Here is an 11,543-nt window from a genome sequence, read left to right as displayed (position 1 = left end):
ATTTTTTTTTAATTTGACATTTTTATTTATTTATTTTTTTGATAAATTGTATTTGAGTATGAGGCTTACAGAAACAATATGAAATGCCATTTTTGATAAAGGAAAAAACATCTTCATTTGACGGATTTAGTCCTGTATTAAATGAATGGCAACTTATTGCATTAAATATTATAAAACACTTATTTCATTTGTGTTTTATTCCCCTGAGGAAGTTTAAAGTTTTTAAACGAAACGTTGGGATTTTTAGATAGTTTTAAAGACAATTTTATTATACATCTTAAAACACTTATAGCAAAGCATACATACCAATAATTCAGGGGGCGGGACGTAGCCCAGTGGTACAGTACTGTACCTTCTTAACTGATTTGCCTATCCCTCGCCAGGACTAATTAACTGGCTACTGAATAGGCATCGGCCCCGTTTATTGGCCAGTGTGGAAAAAAGGGTTTAGTTGTAAATCTCGTGCTAAATAATTTATACGTATATATGCTACTTTTATTAGATACGTTTACTATTTAGTTAACCACTGAGACACACTGGTCCACAACTGGTTCAACAAAGGCCATGGTTTGTGCTATCCTGCCTGTGGGAAGCGCAAATAAAAGATCCTTGCTGCCTGTCGTAAAAGAGTAGCCTATGTGGCGACAGCGGGTTTCCTCTATAAAAAATACAGTGTCAGAATGACCATATGTTTGACGTCCAATAGCCGATGATAAGATAAAAAATCAATGTGCTCTAGTGGCGTCGTTAAATAAATCAAACTTTTTTGTATAATAAGTGATTAGTACTACAGGCGCATGGAGCGCAAGCGTACTGTGACAGGAGGTACCAGGGGCCCGATTAGGGATCCCGTCACTATATGTATCATTGGCTACTGGTAATTTTGACATATAGATTTAGAGGGGAAACCCGCTACATTTTTCCATTAGTGACAAGGGATCTTTTATATGCACCATCCCACAGACAGGATAACACATACCACTGGACTACGTACCACCCCTTACGCCTACACAGGTGCGTTAACATGATTTATGCAAATGGTTCTAGACCGCGGTGAGTTAAGTTCGGGGGGGGGGGGGTGTCGAGTACGTAGTACGTTAGTTTTCCTCGAAAAATGTATATTTAAATATATATAAATCGCTAAGTAGGTACCGAGGGTTGTGATCCCCGACCTCTACCCTCTCTGCACACGCGCCTGCTACAAATTTGTTTCTTTTATCATGGACGGTGACTCATATACGAGATTTTAAACCACAATAGGACCAAATTCGTATAATTTACTACTTTCACTTTCGATTTTAAACTGATAATTTCTGGTTTACTCCAGTTCAGTCTAGCTGTTAATAAAAGCACTTTGAAGGGTGATACCAAAATGGTCGATTTGATGTACAGATTGTACACATGATCATAAAGATTGGCAATGATTTGTGTTTTAATCAAAAAATATATATCTAAAATCATATTCATAGTTACAACACACTTAGTATACATATGCAGTTAAGTTATTTCAGTACATACGTAAGAAAATTAAAATTACTTTTACGACTACCCCTATAACCCTAATGGACTCGTGCAGTATCGAAGTTTTAAGCGCATGCCCTGTCCGGTTACGCCCAGAGAATCGGCGTCCAAACAAACGTTGAAACAGTATGTAATATCAGAAAGGAAAAACATTACACTTTTTTTTTGGTTACAATTTTGTTAAGGTAAGTACCATTATGATATTATTATTATTTAACATTGTTAATTAGCCCAGCTCATGGCATATTATTAAACAAAAATGGACAAAGAAAAACATATTCGTCTGAACGTGACTTTTTTTCTCTCTCTCGCTCTCCTTCAGGGCTCGAACTTAAGCATTTATCACCCACAGCAATTAAAAAAAAAAAATATTGCCGTCGGTGAAAGGGCCGACCGACGGCAATTTTGAGTATGCCGACTTCAATTTTTTTTAATTGATTTTTGCAGCAAGTAAACTTGTCTGAAAGGTTATTTTTCTGTATGTATCGTCAACGTCCGTAACTGCGTTATGCTTCAAATTCCGTTCACTTTGTTTTCTCGTGCACGGTTCGCGCAATCAACATCCGATTTGTTGTCATCGGCATGTCGTTCATTTATGAGGTTTTTCTTCACAGTTCAGGAACATTTTCATAAACAATAAATTTCAGAAAAGTAAGTATCTAAATACAAAACTTTACAAACCCCTAAAACCATTAATTTTACTTATTTTGTCCGAACCAAATTGTTAACAACTACAAAAAATTACTCTCCTACCTTTAATTGTTGTTAGATTTCCTTCAAAGTTTGTCCAGACACAAATCGCAAAAAATCCACTACAAATATACAGATTCCACACACGAGACTGCAACAATGTCGCCGATATTGTCTTTGCTGAGATTGCATAGGGAAAAATACATGCAGTTTTCTGCCGTCTGCCATGTTGCTTGTTTATGGAATACTCTTCAAGAGGGGTGAAAGCCTCCAAAGTTTGTGACACAATTAATATGAAATCGATGATCTCTAGTGGGATCATTAAAATAATAATAATAATAAAAATAAAAAAAAATAATAATAATATGACGTCATCACGTTTGCTTTTATATTATAACATGTTATGACATTGTTAGATTAAGTCCTATCCTTTCACCCCTCTTGAAGAATATTCCATAAAAAGTCAAAATGGCAGTTGATACAAAATTACATGCTTTTTTCCCTATGCGCTCTCAGCGAAGTCGATATAGGTGACATGGTTATCATCTGATATGTGGAATATGTGTCATTTTAATGGTTTTTTCAAGATTTGTGTCTGGACAAACTTTGGAGGAAATCTAACGGCAATTAAAGGTAGGAGAGGTTTTTTTCGTAGTTGTTAACAATTTGGTTCGGACAATAGTCGTTTTTGTTTATTCCTTAAATTTACCGATATCGGGTCCACATGACTTGTAAAAATTTACTTAAAATGGAGAAAGATGAATTAGCATTCAGTGCGTGTCACATGACCTCACACTTGCCAGATCAACAAGGCCAAAGCATTTAAATTTTACGATTTTTAAGACCCAGCTGTTAGAATTTGTTTTCAATTATTATTTTCGATTTGCAAAAGGTATGCTACATTTTTGTGCCTCCATTGTAGTGAATAGTATTCATAATCCATTCATAACAATTGTAAATAATTTTGAGTGTATAAATTGTGTTAATTATGAATCAATTCATTAAATAATATATTTTACAAACTATTCATTGGTATTATAAACGTAATGCCTATCAATATTGACATCAAATGTTAGGGATGTATTAAACAAGTGTTCGTCAGCTGTGCATAGTTACGAAACATATTTGAAAAGAATGGAAAATGACGTTTACTAGAATGGATTTGTTTTACATCCACATTGTTGATTTTTTGTGTTAGTTGATTGCAATATATTTTGTTGTATTGTAGCTGAAAAATGTAGAACAATATTTCCGTAAATATCATATTTGTGTTTGTGTTGTTAGGTGAACGCAGTTTGGGACATCGATGGTACATGTAGTCGAATTTCTTCAGTGTATGTCAATAAACTTCACTAAACAAGAATTTATTATAAATGGAATCATGGACTACTAGTATAAGATAATATTTAACGGAACCTGGTGTTTCTGAGACGAAGTTGCTCAAGTTTTCGGTGAATATGACATGAAAATTGTTCTATGGATGACATTAAATTGTACCTATATAGTGTTCTTGCTGGGTAAAAATTAAAGGAGGATGGTTGTGCAGCCCCCACCCCACCATTAAAAAATAATAATAATAAAAGAAAAAGAAAAAAAGGAACGCTTCATTACTGTATATAGTTGTGTGTTGGTCGACTTTGAGGAAATACATATCCCTTATTTTGGACCTTGGTATCTGATAATGAAAAGTTGGTACGATGTACAAGCTGCCTTATCTTTTGTGCACTCTTAGTTAAAACGTAGTTCAGTTAAAACGGGAGTGTCGGTCTGACATTCAGGGTGTATACTACCAAATCAAATCCCATAGACGACAATAGTAACATATGTGGCTAAAACTCCTACCTGCAACGTATCAACCGACATAAACGCCACGGATATAAATACTACCACCCCGTACACTTAAAGTGAATCAGAAAAAAATGGGGGTCAAGCTGCTCGTTTCTGAGATAACGGGTAGCGTCTATGACTACCCTAGTTTCGCACAAAATTCGAGTACTTTTTTTTACAGGTACCCCATACATGTTTCAAGCACAAGGCTACTTGACACATTGGTACTAGATGAAATAAAATTGCAATTTTTTTTTACCCAGATGAAACTATTATTTTTTACAACCAACACATTCACATTTATAACCAATCACAGGACTTGTGGTGTTCACTTCTCTATCAAAAGTTCGGTGCACCTCGCACTTTGACCCAGCCGGAAGTTATTTGGTTTAGTACTACCTATACTGATAACATACATTTTTCAAAAAGTGTCCAGCTATGTGTCTTTATGACAACCAGGATCTGGTGTATTCTGACATAAACTGACAACCTCACTGAAACTGTTGTTTCTACAGTGCAACCTAATATAATGTACACCTCAAAAAGCATATATATTGCATATAGTTTTGTACAAATGCAATATGTCATATTAAACAACAAAATGTTTTAAAATAAAACTCCTGAAGATATTTACTTTCAGTTGGGTGTGTGTACTCAGGTATATATGTAGAGACAACAAAGATAGTCAGAGTACCTCTACCCCTTTAAAGAATTCCATTAAAACACATGCACTTGATTGAACCCTAGATTATGAAGACCTTAACAGGCACATTAAAGAAATATCAGTATTAAAAAAATACACTGTCTGAGGAAGGAAACACAAACATGACTGTACCTGTATGAAGTAATGACTTAATGTCCTGAACATTAGTGTTGGGAGGAAATCCTGTATGCTGGGTGTGGGTGTCTTCAAGTTACCAGGTGTGCGAATTTCAAATCCATCGGCCATGCTGATTTTCATAATGAACCATCAAAACTATTGGCAGCCACCAATATTCCTGACTATATTTTATTTATAGCCTACTGTAGTTGGAGGTTTTAATAGTTGTGATATCTGGAATAATCATGCAGCTTTAACACATTTATTTTTGATTAATTACTGAAAAAAACCTATTTTTAAATGACAAAATTACCCGAACATCTATTTTCTTGCATTATTTTCTAATCCGGATGAATACAATATGTACATTAGATGTATTCCTACAATCTGTAATCCAGCATTTTATTTAGCTAGTAACATTAGGTAATACAGCTTTAACAATAAAATAAATTATCAACTTAATCCAAGGCAGATAATCAGATCTGAAAAAATTGGTTCTGAATCTAGTATAAACTCAAAATGCTTTTCATGAGAGCTAACTAAGTGATTATTAAAAAAAAAAAAATTATCTGGAGATCTAAGTATATGTTTAACAACCTTATTGTTATGTACAAATAAGAACAGAAGGCACAATAGTGACAAAAAATTTAATTATGTTTTTGGTAAAGTTTTTCTTAAAATTTACTTTAAATTTTGCATAAAACTACAAATTTGTCTAAAATATAACTTAGCACCCTATAAATATGTCAAAATGACAATAAAAATCAACTTCTTTACAAATTTGAGTTTTCAGAATTTCATACATAAAAAATTAACAAGGTTAATGGAAACTAAAGACATTAACCCACTATTGGCACATGCTATTTTTAATATAAAAATAAATTGCTATTAAAATCTTAGTTCAGGTTGCTTATATATAATACCATATTTAAGAGCAGTTGTATATGGCAAGTCAAATGCCATGTAAAAAGAAATTATTGAAATCTTTACAGTATGAATTATAGGCCAAAACCAACTTTTCTTCAGTGCTAACTTTGATTCAAACTCCATTCAGAGCCATGTACAGAGATTATTGTCACGGTCAAGGTCATTGTGAACTTGCATGATCGAGTGATGGCTAATTTATCAACCAGTATAGTTTAATTAAATAAAATGACAAAATCATGTTTTTTATTATGCACTGAATATGTGCTATAGGGTGTATACTACCAAATCAAATCCCATAGACGACAATAGTAACATATGTGGCTAAAACTCCTACCTGCAACGTATCAACCGACATAAACGCCACGGATATAAATACTACCACCCCTTACACTTAAAGTGAATCAGAAAAAAATGGGGCTCAAGCTGCTCGTTTCTGAGATAACGGGTAGCGTCTATGACTACCCTAGTTTCGCACAAAATTCGAGTACTTTTTTTTTACAGGTACCCCATACATGTTTCAAGCACAAGGCTACTTGACACATTGGTACTAGATGAAATAAAATTGCAATTTTTTTTTACCATTCATGGGTATTTGTTTTGCTAAACTGATCAACGTTTTAATATTACTTTAATAAAGGTTTTAAGATATCTGAAAAATAATAAAGAGATTTTTTTTAAGCGATCCCCTACCTTGGGATAACATTTTCAGGGGTGCACAAATGTGAAATTGTGATAGTTGCCAGGTGGGCAACCAGTAGCTGAAGTTTGGTTGCCTAACATCATCTCTTGGTTGCCCACATAGTATTTCATAAAAGGTTTTATGAATATAATTTTGAACTGTCTTTAAAATAAAACTGAAATTTAAAATGTTTTTATTATTATCATTACTTATCAGTTTAGTTTTATTTCTTTTTTGACATTATTTATCTACAGCTCATCTTCGCTTAGGCTGAAAAAAAGTTTGTTTTGTTTAACGACACCACTGGAGCACATTGATTAATTAATCACCGGCTATTGGATGTCAAACATTTGGTAATTCTGACTCGTAGTCATCAGAGGAAACTCGCTACATTTTTCCTAATTAATGCAGCAAAAAGGGATCTTTTATATGCACTTTCCCACAGACAGGAAGGCACATACCACAGCCTTTGTCCGGTTGTTGTGCACTGGTTGGAACAAGAAAAAACCCAATCAGCTGAATGGATCCACAGAGGCGGTTCGATCTTGCTTGGGCTGTCACAGTCATAATACTTTAATGAACTCAGGGCTCATCCAGGATTAAAAATACCTGTAGCCAAAAAAATTCCCAAATGGGATTTTTATTTGCCATAATGAAAAAGTTTTAGCCAAAATTGTTTTGTGTAGTACTGTATAGAGTATTTATATATGAATATGAAAATGCATCTTTTTCAGCTAATTATGTACAAACTGGAATACATCTGAATAACAAAATTACCCCCTGATCAAAATCAAAAGACAGGGGGTAGGGGCAGTTACCGTATTTGACCGGAAATAAGCCCATGTCTTTGAATAAGCCCCCCTCCGTTTTGATAGCATTTAAGAAATTAGGCCCTCATTCGTAAATAAGCCCATCCCCAACTTCGTCACCTTATAAATAACATGAAATTGCAAGTTTGCTCAAAAGTTCATTTAAAAGGTCATACCTCCTGCAGATAATTAAACACAAATGTAACACAATATTTTACCACCAGTGAGATTTAGCAGTCTAACAATAACAGTGTGTAACATTGTTTTCAATTTCATGCCTGCAGTATTTCTTTGAAGTATCCAAGCCCAAGTATGAACTAAAAACCAATGTCTATTTTTACCACCACACTGGGTCCGCAGTTAATGCTAATTAAGCAAATACCTTATTCTGATTGGCTAAGAACAATGACCTTAGATTGACAATTCTTTGTAGTGTAAGCTGGCTGCCTGTGTCAGAAACGTGTGTATGCTATTGAGTTTGTTGTTAATTGCTGTTGTTTTAAGTCTTCTCAGCATTAAATTTTGGATGTAAATAAACAGCACTGGTAAGTAATTGTAACATAGAAGGTGTGTTTAGATACTAGTAAAAAACCCACAATTTCATAAACAATTATTATTTATTAATAACAAATGGAACACTAATTAATAGATGTGCTACTGAACGTTTTTTGTTTTCTTCCTAGTTCATTTAAGTATTGTTATTTATTTTTTTTCAACAAAACTGGCCCCTTGTCTGGGAATAAGCCCACCCCATGCTAAGCTCACAATGAGTTGTCTTGGCCCCCTGGGCTTATTTCCGGTCAAATACGATAATATACTACTCAAAAGAATTTAAGGGTCAGACGATATTTTCGACATTATTTTCTGAATGTCAATTATATTAACTAGACCATAATGTCACGCATGGTATTGTTCCATTTTGACGAAAGTGGGTCTAAGCAACCCATAAATGAATTAAAATCCACTGTCATTGACACTGTCGACTAGTTCTAATGGCGAAAACATGCTTACATTTGCACGTAAATTAGGGCGAAAGCGAAAGGTCTGCTAAGTGCCCATAACTTGCTTTTTCACAAAGCGCTTCATTTGCACGCTTTGCACGTGTATTCCATGTTCCCAATGCTGAATTTCCGTATAATTGGAGCTTGCGTTCGTGTACGGTGCACACTCCAAATTTGACAATGGTACGACGTCAACTGACTATCGAAGATCGAGGAAGGGCTATTGCTTGGCTTCAGGATGGCAATACGCAAAGAAATGTTGCTCTGAGACTTGGTGTCAGTCAGAGTGTCGTTGGCCGACTGTGGCAACGGTACCAAGCAACGAATTCTGTTCGAAATCGTCCACGTTCGGGAAGACCCCGAAGCACTACAAATAGAGAGGACCGCTACATCACCAATATGGCTCTACGTCAACGCAGAACCACTGCACGCCGATTACGTGACAATCTGCGGACTGCGACTGGAACTCGAGTGTCTGATCAAACCATACGCAATCGTCTGAGAGCCAATAATCTACGCTGCCGTCGCCAGGCTGTTCGACCACCACTCCTACCACGTCACAGAACGGCCAGACGTCACTGGTGCACGCTTCATCTGCGGTGGCAACGTGTTCAGTGGGGTCGATTGATGTTCACTGATGAGTCCAGGTTTAGACTCCAGTTCAACGACGGTCGGGTTCGTGTCTACAGACGTCCTGGGGAGCGCTTCGCTGACGTTAACGTTAGACAACGTCACCGGTTCGGTGGTGGCAGCGTCATGGTGTGGGGCGGCATCTATATCCACCACAGGACCCCCTTCTATGTGGTGGATGGCAATCTGAATGGAATCCGCTATCTGAATGAGATTATCCGGCCGTTGGTTCTCCCAGGCCTTCAGCAGATTGGCGGCGGGGCAGTTCTGCAGGATGACAATGCCAGACCCCACCGCGCCAGGGTGGTAACGGACTTTCTCTGACAACAAGGTATCGCCAGGATGGATTGGCCAGCATATTCGCCTGACTTGGCTCCAATAGAGCACGCCTGGGACGAATTAGGCAGGAGAGTTCGGGATAACCATGCCCCTCTGGCCAACCTTCATGATCTGGGTCAACTTCTTATGGCAGAGTGGCAGGCCATTTCGTAAAAAACAAAAAACAAAGAGGTCTTCAGACGTCTGATCAACAGCATGAGGCAACGATGTGTCGAGTGTATTCACGCCAGGGGTGGATTCACACACTATTAAACGAATGTTCTAATGTGTAAAATCCATGTTTGACAACCTTCAACTTTGACAGCATGTCATGTGACTTTCTTGTATACAGTGACGTTTATTTGTGTGTTTTTTTAAATATGGAACAATAAATAAAAGTTTTGGTGTAGTTTACATCATCAATCTAATACACTCTGAAACTTATTTGGTTATAAATTTTTGACCCTTAAATTCTTTTGAGTAGTATATATTACTTTGATTGTTCAGTGGGTGAGGGGAGATATGCAGAGTTGGAAGCCAATGCCCTCTGCAAACACACCCCAAATTCTAAGGCCTATGGCATTAATAAAAATCTGAGAGCCAATACTCTTCTTTTTTCAAACAGTGCTCATTATTTCTGTAAAATAGCAATCTTTATTTTGGTTTGAACTGCTTTTAATTGTATTTTAAAGTAACCCATCTATTCCACACCCCAACAATTTCGTAATTTGCGCCATTTTGTTGATTTTTGCATCATGTTAAAGAATCATAGTCACTTCGTACCCAAGTCATATCGTACCATCCATTTCGTACCATGCTGCCTAGTAATTTCGTACCTTGGTCATTTCGTACCATTGCAAAAAGTCATTTTGTACCCAAGTCATTTCGTACCCTAGTCATTTCGTACCATTGTGAAAAGTCATTTCGTACCCCAGTCATTTCGTACCCTAGTCATTTCGTTCCAGTATATAGAAAACGAATTGACTATAGCATAAAAGCAGTGGTTTTTGTTTTAAAACTTTATTTTGACAGTTTGAAAATCAGAACACGTTATTGTGCAGCATATCGTATTGATACCCATAATACCTGTCAACTGTTATTTCCATTTTACCTGACAAGAGCCATATATGGTATTTACTACTAACTGCCAACTTTAATTTTGTGTGAAATGGCTCCAGATAATTAGTCAAAAACAACAAAACAATATAATGGACCAACAAACTATTATTTATTTATTAGGTCTTCTTTTCAAACTTGTTTATTTGCATCTTATTTGTTTAAGAAATAAACAATAACAACCATTAAAACATTAACTACCTTACTGATTGCCAAATTAGCCAATAGCTAATGTTTATACAAAGTGGCAATAATTTTTAGTCTTTTGCTGATAAAATATCCCTTAAATTAACCACAAATGTGTAATTTGATGTTATTTTGTAAAAGACATTACCGGGGTGATTGTTATAAATTATTATGCCATGGTACGATATGACTTAGTAATGGTACGAAATGACCAAGGTACGAAATTACTAGGGTACGAAATGACTTTTTACAATGGTACGAAATGACCAAGGTACGAAATGTTTTGCTCGGTCTACCTGAACTCGGTCGTAGCCTACTTGTCTTTGGTCCTGAACTAGCATGTGTATTGAAAATGACACGCAATTTCGGTCCATTTTTATTACTTTGGCTCAAAGACTTTACAGAGTTAAAATAACACGCTACAGATTTTTCAGACTTTTCTTGCATACATGTTTCCGTTAAAATTAATAACTGTGATTATGCCAAAAAAAAGAAGTTTGTTTCAGGTAACATGGCCAAAAAAAGTAGGGTAGGTAGGTAGTATTTTTTATTTTATTTTTTTATTTTTTTTAGTTCAAAGGTTACCCTACCTTAAATGTGTTTGCCAGAGAAAAACTCAGTCTCAAGATGAAAAACATGAAGGCAAGCTGTCTGAAAAATCTTAGTTTACTCTTTGCAGCCAGAGAGAAATAAAAACAATTTCACTGTCAATGTCAGTTTTAAGTTTCAAATGCCATTTTCAAAAGACAGGAAAACAAAAAAAGTTCAAACTATTCCTTTCACCAATAAAAGTCAGTAGATGACTGCACAGAAACTTCACAGCTTTGTCCAGTTTTGTCAGAGGATGACTGCACAAATTTGTCCAAGTTGGTCAATAGATGTTTGCACAAAAAGTTCACAGATTTATCCATTCAGTAGATGACTGCACAAAAACTTCAAAGATTTGTCCAACTTGTATTGGAAATAACAAAACAATACTAATTTTGTGTGCAATTTACAAATCAATCGGCTTAGAAATG

The 11,543-nt window shown here is 35.7% G+C and overlaps 1 protein-coding gene across 1 annotated transcript in view; it reads left to right on the top strand.

The window, feature by feature from the left end:
• Positions 1 to 1,615: 1,615 nt before the first annotated feature.
• Positions 1,616 to 11,543, top strand: part of LOC121392694 — a gene marked incomplete at its 3' end in the record, with an annotated part of 58,422 nt that continues 48,494 nt past the window's right edge. Inside the window, exon 1 of the mRNA XM_041523798.1 lies at positions 1,616 to 1,706. The remainder of the gene's footprint in view (positions 1,707 to 11,543) is intronic.

The sequence above is a fragment of the Gigantopelta aegis genome, unplaced genomic scaffold, assembly GCF_016097555.1.
Source record: "Gigantopelta aegis isolate Gae_Host unplaced genomic scaffold, Gae_host_genome ctg4305_pilon_pilon:::debris, whole genome shotgun sequence".
Taxonomy (NCBI): Eukaryota; Metazoa; Mollusca; class Gastropoda; order Neomphalida; family Peltospiridae; genus Gigantopelta; species Gigantopelta aegis.
The sequence above is the reverse complement of the archived record's forward strand: the minus strand, read 5'-3'. Positions and strand labels throughout refer to the sequence as shown.